Source organism: Myotis nattereri (genome assembly GCF_964212035.1).
Source record: "Myotis nattereri genome assembly, chromosome: 3".
NCBI classification, from domain to species: domain Eukaryota; kingdom Metazoa; phylum Chordata; class Mammalia; order Chiroptera; family Vespertilionidae; genus Myotis; species Myotis nattereri.
The window spans coordinates 111,868,265-111,883,407 of NC_138077.1; positions in this window are offsets into that span (position 1 = coordinate 111,868,265).

Sequence of the window (15,143 nt, forward strand, 5' to 3'; positions counted from 1 at the left end):
AGAATCTTTAGAAAAGCCAAGTCTTTGAACGGGGCTTTAAAAGTAAACACTATCGTCATTATATCACAGCTGTTTGAACATGATTGCTTAGTGTATTGAAACTCGTCCTTAGTTTTCAAGGATCCATTTGAAAGTTATTCAAGTGGTCTGTTGATATATATAGAGAATTTCACCATCTATAATTTGAATTATAAGACATTCCCATACTGTTCCGAAATCTAAAAGCTTGAATTCGTACTGTTTTTAACTAGATACCTTAAGAAAAGCCGATTCACAGACCGGACATTATAAATGTAAACAGTACTCTCATCACTTCAGATGTGCTTGAAGGAGAATTCTCCCTGTTTTTCTACTGTCCGTCAGATATTTGGGATCTAATTACGTGAAATTCAATTGTTCCACAGTCAATTCAACACAATTCCAGCATCTATGATTGTGAATTCTAATACAAATAAACACATTTCCACAGTGTTCTAAGCTCTATAAGCTTGAATTCATACTGTTTTTAACAAGATTTCTTAAGAAAAGCCGATTCAAATACTGGACATTATAAATGTAAACAGTATTCTCGTCACTTCTGATGTGCTAGAACGAGAATTTTCCCTGTTTTAATATTGTCTTTCAGATATTGGGGATTAAGTACTTGAAATTCAATTGTTCCACAGACAATTCAACACATTTCCAGCATCTATTATTGTGAATTCTAATACAAATAAACACATTTCCACAGTGTTCTAAGCTCTAGAAGCTTGAATTCTTAAGGATACCACTTAGAATCTTTAGAAAAGCCAAGTCTTTGAACGGGGCTTTAAAAGTAAACACTATCGTCATTATATCACAGCTGTGCGAACATGATTGCTTAGTGTATTGAAACTCGTCCTTAGTTTTCAAGGATCCATTTGAAAGTTATTCAAGTGGTCTGTTGATATATATAGAGAATTTCACCATCTATAATTTGAATTATAAGACATTCCCATACTGTTCTGAAATCTAAAAGCTTGAATTCGTACTGTTTTTAACTAGATACCTTAACAAAAGCCGATTCACAGACCGGACATTATAAATGTAAACAGTACTCTCATCACTTCAGATGTGCTTGAAGGAGAATTCTCCCTGTTTTTCTACTGTCCGTCAGATATTTGGGATCTAATTACGTGACATTCAATTGTTCCACAGTCAATTCAACACAATTCCAGCATCTACGATTGTGAATTCTAATACAAATAAACACATTTCCACAGTGTTCTAAGCTCTATAAGCTTGAATTCATACTGTTTTTAACAAGATTTCTTAAGAAAAGCCGATTCAAATACTGGACATTATAAATGTAAACAGTATTCTCGTCACTTCTGATGTGCTAGAACGAGAATTTTCCCTGTTTTACTATTGTCTTTTAGATATTGGTGATGTAAGTACATGAAATTCAATTGTTCCACAGACAATTCAACACAATTCCAGCATCTATTATTGTGAATTCTAATAGAAATAAACACATTTCCACAGTGTTCAAAGCTCTAGAAGCTTGAATTCTTAAGGATACCACTTAGAATCTTTAGAAAAGCCAAGTCTTTGAACGGGGCTTAAATGTAAACACTATCGTCATTATTTCACAGCTGTTTGAACATGATTGCTTAGTGTATTTAAACTCGTCCTTAGTTTTCAAGGATCCATTTGAAAGTTATTCAAGTGGTCTGTTGATATATATAGAGAATTCCACCGTCTATAATTTGAATTATAAGACATTCCCATACTGTTCTGAGCTCTATAAGGTTGAATTCAAACTGTTTTTAACAAGATTCCTTAAGAAAAGCCGATTCAAAGACCGGACATTAAAAATAAAAACAGTACTCTCATCTCTTCTGATGTGCTAGAAGGAGAATTCTCCCTGTTTTACTATTGTCTTTCAGATATTGGGGATCTAAGTACGTGAAATTCAATTGTTCCACAGACAATTCAACACAATTCCAGCATCTATTATTGTGAATTCTAATACAAATATACACATTTCCACAGTGTTCTAAGCTCTAGAAGTTTGAATTCTTAAGGATACCACTTAGAATCTTTACAAAAGCCAAGTCTTTGAACGGGGCTTAAATGTAAACAGTATCGTCATTATTTCACAGCTGTTTGAACATGATTACTTAGTGTATTTAAACTCGTCCTTAGGTTTCAAGGATCCATTCCCACGTTATTCAAGTGGACTGTTCATATATATAGAGAATTTCACCGTCTATAATTTGAATTATAAGACATTCCCATACTGTTCCGAAATCTAAAAGCTTGAATTCGTACTGTTTTTAACTAGATTCCTTAAGAAAAGCCGATTGACAGACCGGACATTATAAATGTAAACAGTACTCTCATCACTTCTGATGTGCTTGAAGGAGAATTCTCCCTGGATTTCTCCTGTCCTTCAGATATTTGGGATCTAATTACGTGAAATTCAATTGTTCCACAGTCAATTCAACACAATTCCAGCATCTACTACTGTGAATTCTAATACAAATAAACACATTTCCACAGTGTTCTAAGCTCTATAAGCTTGAATTCATACTGTTTTTAACAAGATTTCTTAAGAAAAGCCGATTCAAATACGGGACAGTATAAATGTAAACAGTATTCTTGTCACTTCTGATGTGCTAGAAGGAGAATTTTCCCTGTTTTAATATTGTCTTTCAGATATCGGGGATCTAAGTACTGGAAATTCAATTGTTCCACAGACAATTCAACACAATTCCAGCATCTATTATTGTGAATTCTAATACAAATAAACACATTTCCACAGTGTTCTAAGCTCTAGAAGCTTGAATTCTTAAGGATACCACTTAGAATCTTTAGAAAAGCCAAGTCTTTGAACGGGGCTTTAAAAGTAAACACTATCGTCATTATATCACAGCTGTTTGAACATGATTGCTTAGTGTATTTAAACTCGTCCTTAGTTTTCAAGGATCCATTTGAAAGTTATTCAAGTGGTCTGTTGATATATATAGAGAATTTCACCATCTATAATTTGAATTATAAGACATTCCCATACTGTTCCGAAATCTAAAAGCTTGAATTCGTACTGTTTTTAACTAGATACCTTAAGAAAAGCCGATTCACAGACCGGACATTATAAATGTAAACAGTACTCTCATCACTTCAGATGTGCTTGAAGGAGAATTCTCCCTGTTTTTCTACTGTCCGTCAGATATTTGGGATCTAATTACGTGAAATTCAATTGTTCCACAGTCAATTCAACACAATTCCAGCATCTATGATTGTGAATTCTAATACAAATAAACACATTTCCACAGTGTTCTAAGCTCTATAAGCTTGAATTCATACTGTTTTTAACAAGATTTCTTAAGAAAAGCCGATTCAAATACTGGACATTATAAATGTAAACAGTATTCTCGTCACTTCTGATGTGCTAGAACGAGAATTTTCCCTGTTTTAATATTGTCTTTCAGATATTGGGGATTAAGTACTTGAAATTCAATTGTTCCACAGACAATTCAACACAATTCCAGCATCTATGATTGTGAATTCTAAGAGAAATAAACACATTTCCACAGTGTTCAAAGCTCTAGAAGCTTGAATTCTTAAGGATACCACTTAGAATCTTAAGAAAAGCCAAGTCTTTGAACGGGGCTTAAATGTAAACACTATCGTCATTATTTCACAGCTGTTTGAACATGATTGCTTAGTGTATTTAAACTCGTCCTTAGTTTTCAAGGATCCATTTGAAAGTTATTCAAGTGGTCTGTTGATATATTTAGAGAATTCCACCGTCTATAATTTGAATTATAAGACATTCCCATACTGTTCTGAGCTCTATAAGGTTGAATTCAAACTGTTTTTAACAAGATTCCTTAAGAAAAGCCGATTCAAAGACCGGACATTAAAAATGTAAACAGTACTCTCATCTCTTCTGATGTGCTAGAAGGAGAATTCTCCCTGTTTTACTATTATCTTTCAGATATTGGGGATCTAAGTACGTGAAATTCAATTGTTCCACAGACAATTCAACACAATTCCAGCATCTATTATTGTGAATTCTAATACAAATATACACATTTCCACAGTGTTCTAAGCTCTAGAAGCTTGAATTCTTAAGGATACCACTTAGAATCTTTACAAAAGCCAAGTCTTTGAACGGGGCTTAAATGTAAACAGTATCGTCATTATTTCACAGCTGTTTGAACATGATTACTTAGTGTATTTAAACTCGTCCTTAGGTTTCAAGGATCCATTCCCACGTTATTCAAGTGGACTGTTCATATATATAGAGAATTTCACCGTCTATAATTTGAATTATAAGACATTCTCATACTGTTCCGAAATCTAAAAGCTTGAATTCGTACTTTTTTTAACTAGATTCCTTAGGAAGAGCCCATTCACAGACCGGACATTATAAATGTAAACAGTACTCTCATCACTTCAGATGTGCTTGAAGGAGAATTCTCCCTGTTTTTCTACTGTCCGTCAGATATTTGGGATCTAATTACGTGACATTCAATTGTTCCACAGTCAATTCAACACAATTCCAGCATCTACGATTGTGAATTCTAATACAAATAAACACATTTCCACAGTGTTCTAAGCTCTATAAGCTTGAATTCATACTGTTTTTAACAAGATTTCTTAAGAAAAGCCGATTCAAATACTGGACATTATAAATGTAAACAGTATTCTCGTCACTTCTGATGTGCTAGAACGAGAATTTTCCCTGTTTTACTATTGTCTTTTAGATATTGGTGATGTAAGTACGTGAAATTCAATTGTTCCACAGACAATTCAACACAATTCCAGCATCTATTATTGTGAATTCTAATAGAAATAAACACATTTCCACAGTGTTCAAAGCTCTAGAAGCTTGAATTCTTAAGGATACCACTTAGAATCTTTAGAAAAGCCAAGTCTTTGAACGGGGCTTAAATGTAAACACTATCGTCATTATTTCACAGCTGTTTGAACATGATTGCTTAGTGTATTTAAACTCGTCCTTAGTTTTCAAGGATCCATTTGAAAGTTATTCAAGTGGTCTGTTGATATATATAGAGAATTCCACCGTCTATAATTTGAATTATAAGACATTCCCATACTGTTCTGAGCTCTATAAGGTTGAATTCAAACTGTTTTTAACAAGATTCCTTAAGAAAAGCCGATTCAAAGACCGGACATTAAAAATAAAAACAGTACTCTCATCACTTCTGATGTGCTAGAAGGAGAATTCTCCCTGTTTTACTATTGTCTTTCAGATATTGGGGATCTAAGTACGTGAAATTCAATTGTTCCACAGACAATTCAACACAATTCCAGCATCTATTATTGTGAATTCTAATACAAATATACACATTTCCACAGTGTTCTAAGCTCTAGAAGCTTGAATTCTTAAGGATATCACGTAGAATCTTTAGAAAAGCCAAGTCTTTGAACGGGGCTTTAAAGGTAAACACTATCGTCATTATTTCACAGCTGTTGGAACGTGATTGTTTAGTGTATTTAAACTCGTCCTTAGTTTTCAAGGATCGATTTCAATGTTATTCAACTGGTCTGTTCATATACAGAGAGAATTTCAAAGTCTATAATTTGAATTATAAGACATTCCCATACTGTTCTGAGCTCTATAAGCTTGAATTCATACTGTTTTTAACAAGATTCCTTAAGAAAAGCCGATTCAAATACTGGACATTATAAATGTAAACAGTACTCTCATCACTCCTGATGTGCTTGAAGGAGAATTCTCCCTGGTTTTCTCCTGTCCTTCAGATATTTGGGATCTAATTACGTGAAATTCAATTGTTCCACAGTCAATTCAACACAATTCCAGCATCTACTACTGTGAATTCTAATACAAATAAACACATTTCCACAGTGTTCTAAGCTCTATAAGCTTGAATTCATACTGTTTTTAACAAGATTTCTTAAGAAAAGCCGATTCAAATACCGGACATTATAAATGTAAACAGTATTTTTGTCACTTCTGATGTGCTAGAGGGAGAATTTTCCCTGTTTTAATATTGTCTTTCAGATATTGGGGATCTAAGTACTTGAAATTCAATTGTTCCACAGACAATTCAACACAATTCCAGCATCTATTATTGTGAATTCTAATACAAATAAACATATTTCCACAGTGTTCTAAGCTCTAGAAGCTTGAATTCTTAAGGATACCACTTAGAATCTTTAGAAAAGCCAAGTCTTTGAACGGGGCTTAAATGTAAACACTATCGTCATTATTTCACAGCTGTTTGAACATGATTGATTAGTGTATTTAAACTCGTCCTTAGGTTTCAAGGATCCATTCCCACGTTATTCAAGTGGACTGTTCATATATAGAGAGAATTTCACCGTCTATAGTTTGAATTATAAGACATTCCCATACTGTTCTGAGCTCTATAAGCTTGAATTCATACTGTTTTTAACAAGATTCCTTAAGAAAAGCCGATTCAAAGACCGGACATTATAAATGTAAACAGTACTCTCATCACTTCTGATGTGCTTGAAGGAGAATTCTCCCTGTTTTGCTACTGTCCATCAGATATTGGGGATCTAAATAAGTGAAATTCAATAGTTACACAGTCAATTCAACACAATTCCAGCATCTACTATTGTGGATTCTAATACAAATAAACACATTTCCACAGTGTTCTAAGCGCTAGAAGCTTGAATTCTTAAGGATATTACGTAGAATCTTTAGAAAAGCCAAGTCTTTGAACGGGGCTTTAAAGGTAAACACTATCGTCATTATTTCACAGCTGTTGGAACGTGATTGTTTCGTGTATTTAAACTCGTCCTTAGTTTTCAAGGATCGATTTCAATGTTATTCAACTGGTCTGTTCATATACAGAGAGAATTTCAAAGTCTAATATTTGAATTATAAGACATTCCCATACTGTTCTGAGCTCTATAAGCTTGAATTCATACTGTTTTTAACAAGATTTCTTAAGAAAAGCCGATTCAAATACTGGACATTATAAATGTAAACAGTACTCTCATCACTCCTGATGTGCTTGAAGGAGAATTCTCCCTGTTTTGCTACTGTCCATCAGATATTGGGGATCTAAATAAGGGAAATTCAATAGTTCCACAGTCAATTCAACACAATTCCAGCATCTACTATTGTGAATTCTAATACAAATAAACACATTTCCACAGTGTTCTAAGCGCTAGAAGCTTGAATTCTTAAGGATACCACTTAGAATCTTTAGAAAAGCCAAGTCTTTGAACGGGGCTTTAAAAGTAAACACTATCGTAATTATTTCAGAGCTGTTTGAACATGATTGCTTAGTGTATTTAAACTCGTCCTTAGTTTTCAAGGATCCATTTGAAAGTTATTCAAGTGGTCTGTTGATATATATAGAGAATTTCACCGTCTATAATTTGAATTATAAGACATTCCCATACTGTTCCGAAATCTAAAAGCTTGAATTCGTACTTTTTTTAACTAGATTCCTTAGGAAGAGCCCATTCACAGACCGGACATTATAAATGTAAACTGTACTCTCATCACTTCAGATGTGCTTGAAGGAGAATTCTCCCTGGTTTTCTCCTGTCCTTCAGATATTTGGGATCTAATTACGTGAAATTCAATTGTTCCACAGTCAATTCAACACAATTCCAGCATCTACTACTGTGAATTCTAATACAAATAAACACATTTACACAGTGTTCTAAGCTCTATAAGCTTGAATTCATACTGTTTTTAACAAGATTTCTTAAGAAAAGCCGATTCAAATACCGGACATTATAAATGTAAACAGTATTCTCGTCACTTCTGATGTGCTAGAAGGAGAATTTTCCCTGTTTTAATATTGTCTTTCAGATATTGGGGATCTAAGTACTTGAAATTCAATAGTTACACAGTCAATTCAACACAATTCCAGCATCTACTATTGTGGATTCTAATACAAATAAACACATTTCCACAGTGTTCTAAGCTCTAGAAGCTTGAATTCTTAAGGATATCACGTAGAATCTTTAGAAAAGCCAAGTCTTTGAACGGGGCTTTAAAGGTAAACACTATCGTCATTATTTCACAGCTGTTGGAACGTGATTGTTTACTGTATTTAAACTCGTCCTTAGTTTTCAAGGATCGATTTCAATGTTATTCAACTGGTCTGTTCATATACAGAGAGAATTTCAAAGTCTAATATTTGAATTATAAGACATTCCCATACTGTTCTGAGCTCTATAATCTTGAATTCATACTGTTTTTAACAAGATTTATTAAGAAAAGCCGATTCAAATACTGGACATTATAAATGTAAACAGTACTCTCATCACTCCTGATGTGCTTGAAGGAGAATTCTCCCTGTTTTACTACTGTCCATCAGATATTGGGGATCTAAATAAGGGAAATTCAATAGTTCCACAGTCAATTCAACACAATTCCAGCATCTAATATTGTGAATTCTAATACAAATAAACACATTTCCACAGTGTTCTAAGCTCTAGAAGCTTGAATTCTTAAGGATACCACTTAGAATCTTTAGAAAAGCCAAGTCTTTGAACGGGGCTTTAAAAGTAAACACTATCGTCATTATATCACAGCTGTTTGAACATGATTGCTTAGTGTATTTAAACTCGTCCTTAGTTTTCAAGGATCCATTTGAAAGTTATTCAAGTGGTCTGTTGATATATATAGAGAATTTCTCCATCTATAATTTGAATTATAAGACATTCCCATACTGTTCCGAAATCTAAAAGCTTGAATTCGTACTGTTTTTAACTAGATACCTTAAGAAAAGCCGATTCACAGACCGGACATTATAAATGTAAACAGTACTCTCATCACTTTAGATGTGCTTGAAGGAGAATTCTCCCTGTTTTTCTACTGTCCGTCAGATATTTGGGATCTAATTACGTGAAATTCAATTGTTCCACAGTCAATTCAACACAATTCCTGCATCTACTATTGTGGATTCTAATACAAATAAACACATTTCCACAGTGTTCTAAGCTCTATAAGCTTGAATTCATACTGTTTTTAACAAGATTTCTTAAGAAAAGCCGATTCAAATACCGGACATTATAAATGTAAACAGTATTCTCGTCACTTCTGATGTGCTAGAAGGAGAATTTTCCCTGTTTTAATATTGTCTTTTAGATATTGGTGATGTAAGTACGTGAAATTCAATTGTTCCACAGACAATTCAACACAATTCCAGCATCTATTATTGTGAATTCTAATAGAAATAAACACATTTCCACAGTGTTCAAAGCTCTAGAAGCTTGAATTCTTAAGGATACCACTTAGAATCTTTAGAAAAGCCAAGCCTTTGAACGGGGCTTTAAAAGTAAACACTATCGTCATTATATCACAGCTGTTTGAACATGATTGCTTAGTGTATTTAAACTCGTCCTTAGTTTTCAAGGATCCATTTGAAAGTTATTCAAGTGGTCTGTTGATATATATAGAGAATTTCACCATCTATAATTTGAATTATAAGACATTCCCATACTGTTCCGAAATCTAAAAGCTTGAATTCGTACTGTTTTTAACTAGATACCTTAAGAAAAGCCGATTCACAGACCGGACATTATAAATGTAAACAGTACTCTCATCACTTTAGATGTGCTTGAAGGAGAATTCTCCCTGTTTTTCTACTGTCCGTCAGATATTTGGGATCTAATTACGTGAAATTCAATTGTTCCACAGTCAATTCAACACAATTCCTGCATCTACTATTGTGGATTCTAATACAAATAAACACATTTCCACAGTGTTCTAAGCTCTAGAAGCTTGAATTCATACTGTTTTTAACAAGATTTCTTAAGAAAAGCCGATTCAAATACCGGACATTATAAATGTAAACAGTATTCTCGTCACTTCTGATGTGCTAGAAGGAGAATTTTCCCTGTTTTAATATTTTCTTTTATATATTGGTGATGTAAGTACGTGAAATTCAATTGTTCCACAGACAATTCAACACAATTCCAGCATCTATTATTGTGAATTCTAATAGAAATAAACACATTTCCACAGTGTTCAAAGCTCTAGAAGCTTGAATTCTTAAGGATACCACTTAGAATCTTTAGAAAAGCCAAGCCTTTGAACGGGGCTTTAAAAGTAAACACTATCGTCATTATATCACAGCTGTTTGAACATGATTGCTTAGTGTATTTAAACTCGTCCTTAGTTTTCAAGGATCCATTTGAAAGTTATTCAAGTGGTCTGTTGATATATATAGAGAATTTCACCATCTATAATTTGAATTATAAGACATTCCCATACTGTTCCGAAATCTAAAAGCTTGAATTCGTACTGTTTTTAACTAGATACCTTAAGAAAAGCCGATTCACAGACCGGACATTATAAATGTAAACAGTACTCTCATCACTTTAGATGTGCTTGAAGGAGAATTCTCCCTGTTTTTCTACTGTCCGTCAGATATTTGGGATCTAATTACGTGAAATTCAATTGTTCCACAGTCAATTCAACACAATTCCAGCATCTACTATTGTGGATTCTAATACAAATAAACACATTTCCACAGTGTTCTAAGCTCTATAAGCTTGAATTCATACTGTTTTTAACAAGATTTCTTAAGAAAAGCCGATTCAAATACCGGACATTATAAATGTAAACAGTATTCTCGTCACTTCTGATGTGCTAGAAGGAGAATTTTCCCTGTTTTAATATTGTCTTTCAGATATTGGGGATCTAAGTACTTGAAATTCAATAGTTACACAGTCAATTCAACACAATTCCAGCATCTACTAGTGTGGATTCTAATACAAATAAACACATTTCCACAGTGTTCTAAGCTCTAGAAGCTTGAATTCTTAAGGATATCACGTAGAATCTTTAGAAAAGCCAAGTCTTTGAACGGGGCTTTAAAGGTAAACACTATCGTCATTATTTCACAGCTGTTGGAACGTGATTGTTTAGTGTATTTAAACTCGTCCTTAGTTTTCAAGGATCGATTTCAATGTTATTCAACTGGTCTGTTCATATACAGAGAGAATTTCAAAGTCTAATATTTGAATTATAAGACATTCCCATACTGTTCTGAGCTCTATAAGCTTGAATTCATACTGTTTTTAACAAGATTTCTTAAGAAAAGCCGATTCAAATACTGGACATTATAAATGTAAACAGTACTCTCATCACTCCTGATGTGCTTGAAGGAGAATTCTCCCTGTTTTGCTACTGTCCATCAGATATTGGGGATCTAAATAAGGGAAATTCAATAGTTCCACAGTCAATTCAACACAATTCCAGCATCTACTATTGTGAATTCTAATACAAATAAACACATTTCCACAGTGTTCTAAGCTCTAGAAGCTTGAATTCTTAAGGATACCACTTAGAATCTTTAGAAAAGCCAAGTCTTTGAACGGGGCTTAAATGTAAACACTATCGTCATTAATTCACAGCTGTTTGAACATGATTGATTAGTGTATTTAAACTCGTCCTTAGGTTTCAAGGATCCATTCCCACGTTATTCAAGTGGACTGTTCATATATAGAGAGAATTTCACCGTCTATAGTTTGAATTATAAGACATTCCCATACTGTTCTGAGCTCTATAAGCTTGAATTCATACTGTTTTTAACAAGATTCCTTAAGAAAAGCCGATTCAAAGACCGGACATTATAAATGTAAACAGTACTCTCATCACTTCTGATGTGCTTGAAGGAGAATTCTCCCTGGTTTTCTCCTGTCCTTCAGATATTTGGGATCTAATTACATGAAATTCAATTGTTCCACAGTCAATTCAACACAATTCCAGCATCTATGATTGTGAATTCTAATACAAATAAACACATTTCCACAGTGTTCTAAGCTCTATAAGCTTGAATTCATACTGTTTTTAACAAGATTTCTTAAGAAAAGCCGATTCAAATACTGGACATTATAAATGTAAACAGTATTCTCGTCACTTCTGATGTGCTAGAACGAGAATTTTCCCTGTTTTAATATTGTCTTTCAGATATTGGGGATCTAAGTACGTGAAATTCAATTGTTCCACAGACAATTCAACACAATTCCAGCATCTATTATTGTGAATTCTAAGAGAAATAAACACATTTCCACAGTGTTCAAAGCTCTAGAAGCTTGAATTCTTAAGGATACCACTTAGAATCTTTAGAAAAGCCAAGTCTTTGAACGGGGCTTAAATGTAAACACTATCGTCATTATTTCACAGCTGTTTGAACATGATTGTTTAGTGTATTTAAACTCGTCCTTAGTTTTCAAGGATCCATTTGAAAGTTATTCAAGTGGTCTGTTGATATATTTAGAGAATTCCACCGTCTATAATTTGAATTATAAGACATTCCCATACTGTTCTGAGCTCTATAAGGTTGAATTCAAACTGTTTTTAACAAGATTCCTTAAGAAAAGCCGATTCAAAGACCGGACATTAAAAATGTAAACAGTACTCTCATCTCTTCTGATGTGCTAGAAGGAGAATTCTCCCTGTTTTACTATTGTCTTTCAGATATTGGGGATCTAAGTACGTGAAATTCAATTGTTCCACAGACAATTCAACACAATTCCAGCATCTATTATTGTGAATTCTAATACAAATATACACATTTCCACAGTGTTCTAAGCTCTAGAAGCTTGAATTCTTAAGGATACCACTTAGAATCTTTAGAAAAGCCAAGTCTTTGAACGGGGCTTAAATGTAAACACTATCGTCATTATTTCACAGCTGTTTGAACATGATTGATTAGTGTATTTAAACTCGTCCTTAGGTTTCAAGGATCCATTCCCACGTTATTCAAGTGGACTGTTCATATATAGAGAGAATTTCACCGTCTATAATTTGAATTATAAGACATTCCCATACTGTTCCGAAATCTAAAAGCTTGAATTCGTACTGTTTTTAACTAGATTCCTTAAGAAAAGCCGATTGACAGACCGGACATTATAAATGTAAACAGTACTCTCATCACTTCAGATGTGCTTGAAGGAGAATTCTCCCTGTTTTGCTACTGTCCGTCAGATATTTGGGATCTAATTACGTGAAATTCAATTGTTCCACAGTCAATTCAACACAATTCCAGCATCTACTATTGTGGATTCTAATACAAATAAACACATTTCCACAGTGTTCTAAGCTCTATAAGCTTGAATTCATACTGTTTTTAACAAGATTTCTTAAGAAAAGCCGATTCAAATACCTGACATTATAAATGTAAACAGTATTCTCGTCACTTCTGATGTGCTAGAAGGAGAATTTTCCCTGTTTTAATATTGTCTTTCAGATATTGGGGATCTAAGTACTTGAAATTCAATAGTTACACAGTCAATTAAACACAATTCCAGCATCTACTATTGTGGATTCTAATACAAATAAACACATTTCCACAGTGTTCTAAGCGCTAGAAGCTTGAATTCTTAAGGATATCACATAGAATCTTTAGAAAAGCCAAGTCTTTGAACGGGGCTTTAAAGGTAAACACTATCGTCATTATTTCACAGCTGTTGGAACGTGATTGTTTCGTGTATTTAAACTCGTCCTTAGTTTTCAAGGATCGATTTCAATGTTATTCAACTGGTCTGTTCATATACAGAGATAATTTCAAAGTCTAATATTTGAATTATAAGACATTCCCATACTGTTCTGAGCTCTATAAGCTTGAATTCATACTGTTTTTAACAAGATTTCTTAAGAAAAGCCGATTCAAATACTGGACATTATAAATGTAAACAGTACTCTCATCACTCCTGATGTGCTTGAAGGAGAATTCTCCCTTTTTTGCTACTGTCCTTCAGATATTGGGGATCTAAATAAGTGAAATTCAATAGTTCCACAGTCAATTCAACACAATTCCAGCATCTACTATTGTGAATTCTAATACAAATAAACACATTTCCACAGTGTTCTAAGCTCTAGAAGCTTGAATTCTTAAGGATACCACTTAGAATCTTTAGAAAAGCCAAGTCTTTGAACGGGGCTTAAATGTAAACACTATCGTCATTAATTCACAGCTGTTTGAACATGATTGATTAGTGTATTTAAACTCGTCCTTAGGTTTCAAGGATCCATTCCCACGTTATTCAAGTGGACTGTTCATATATAGAGAGAATTTCACCGTCTATAGTTTGAATTATAAGACATTCCCATACTGTTCTGAGCTCTATAAGCTTGAATTCATACTGTTTTTAACAAGATTCCTTAAGAAAAGCCGATTCACAGACCGGACATTATAAATGTAAACAGTACTCTCATCACTTCTGATGTGCTTGAAGGAGAATTCTCCCTGGTTTTCTCCTGTCCTTCAGATATTTGGGATCTAATTACGTGAAATTCAATTGTTCCACAGTCAATTCAACACAATTCCAGCATCTACTACTGTGAATTCTAATACAAATAAACACATTTCCACAGTGTTCTAAGCTCTATAAGCTTGAATTCATACTGTTTTAAACAAGATTTCTTAAGAAAAGCCGATTCAAATACCGGACAGTATAAATGTAAACAGTATTCTTGTCACTTCTGATGTGCTAGAAGGAGAATTTTCCCTGTTTTAATATTGTCTTTCAGATATTGGGGATCTAAGTACTTGAAATTCAATTGTTCCACAGACAATTCAACACAATCCCAGCATCTATTATTGTGAATTCTAATACAAATAAACACATTTCCACAGTGTTCTAAGCTCTAGAAGCTTGAATTCTTAAGGATACCACTTAGAATCTTTAGAAAAGCCAAGTCTTTGAACGGGGCTTTAAAAGTAAACACTATCGTCATTATATCACAGCTGTTTGAACATGATTGCTTAGTGTATTTAAACTCGTCCTTAGATTTCAACGATCCATTTGAAAGTTATTCAAGTGGTCTGTTGATATATATAGAGAATTTCACCATCTATAATTTGAATTATAAGACATTCCCATACTGTTCCGAAATCTAAAAGCTTGAATTCGTACTGTTTTTAACTAGATACCTTAAGATAAGCCGATTCACAGACCGGACATTATAAATGTAAAAAGTACTCTCATCACTTCAGATGTGCTTGAAGGAGAATTCTCCCTGTTTTTCTACTGTCCGTCAGATATTTGGGATCTAATTACGTGAAATTCAATTGTTCCACAGTCAATTCAACACAATTCCAGCATCTATGATTGTGAATTCTAATACAAATAAACACATTTCCACAGTGTTCTAAGCTCTATAAGCTTGAATTCATACTGTTTTT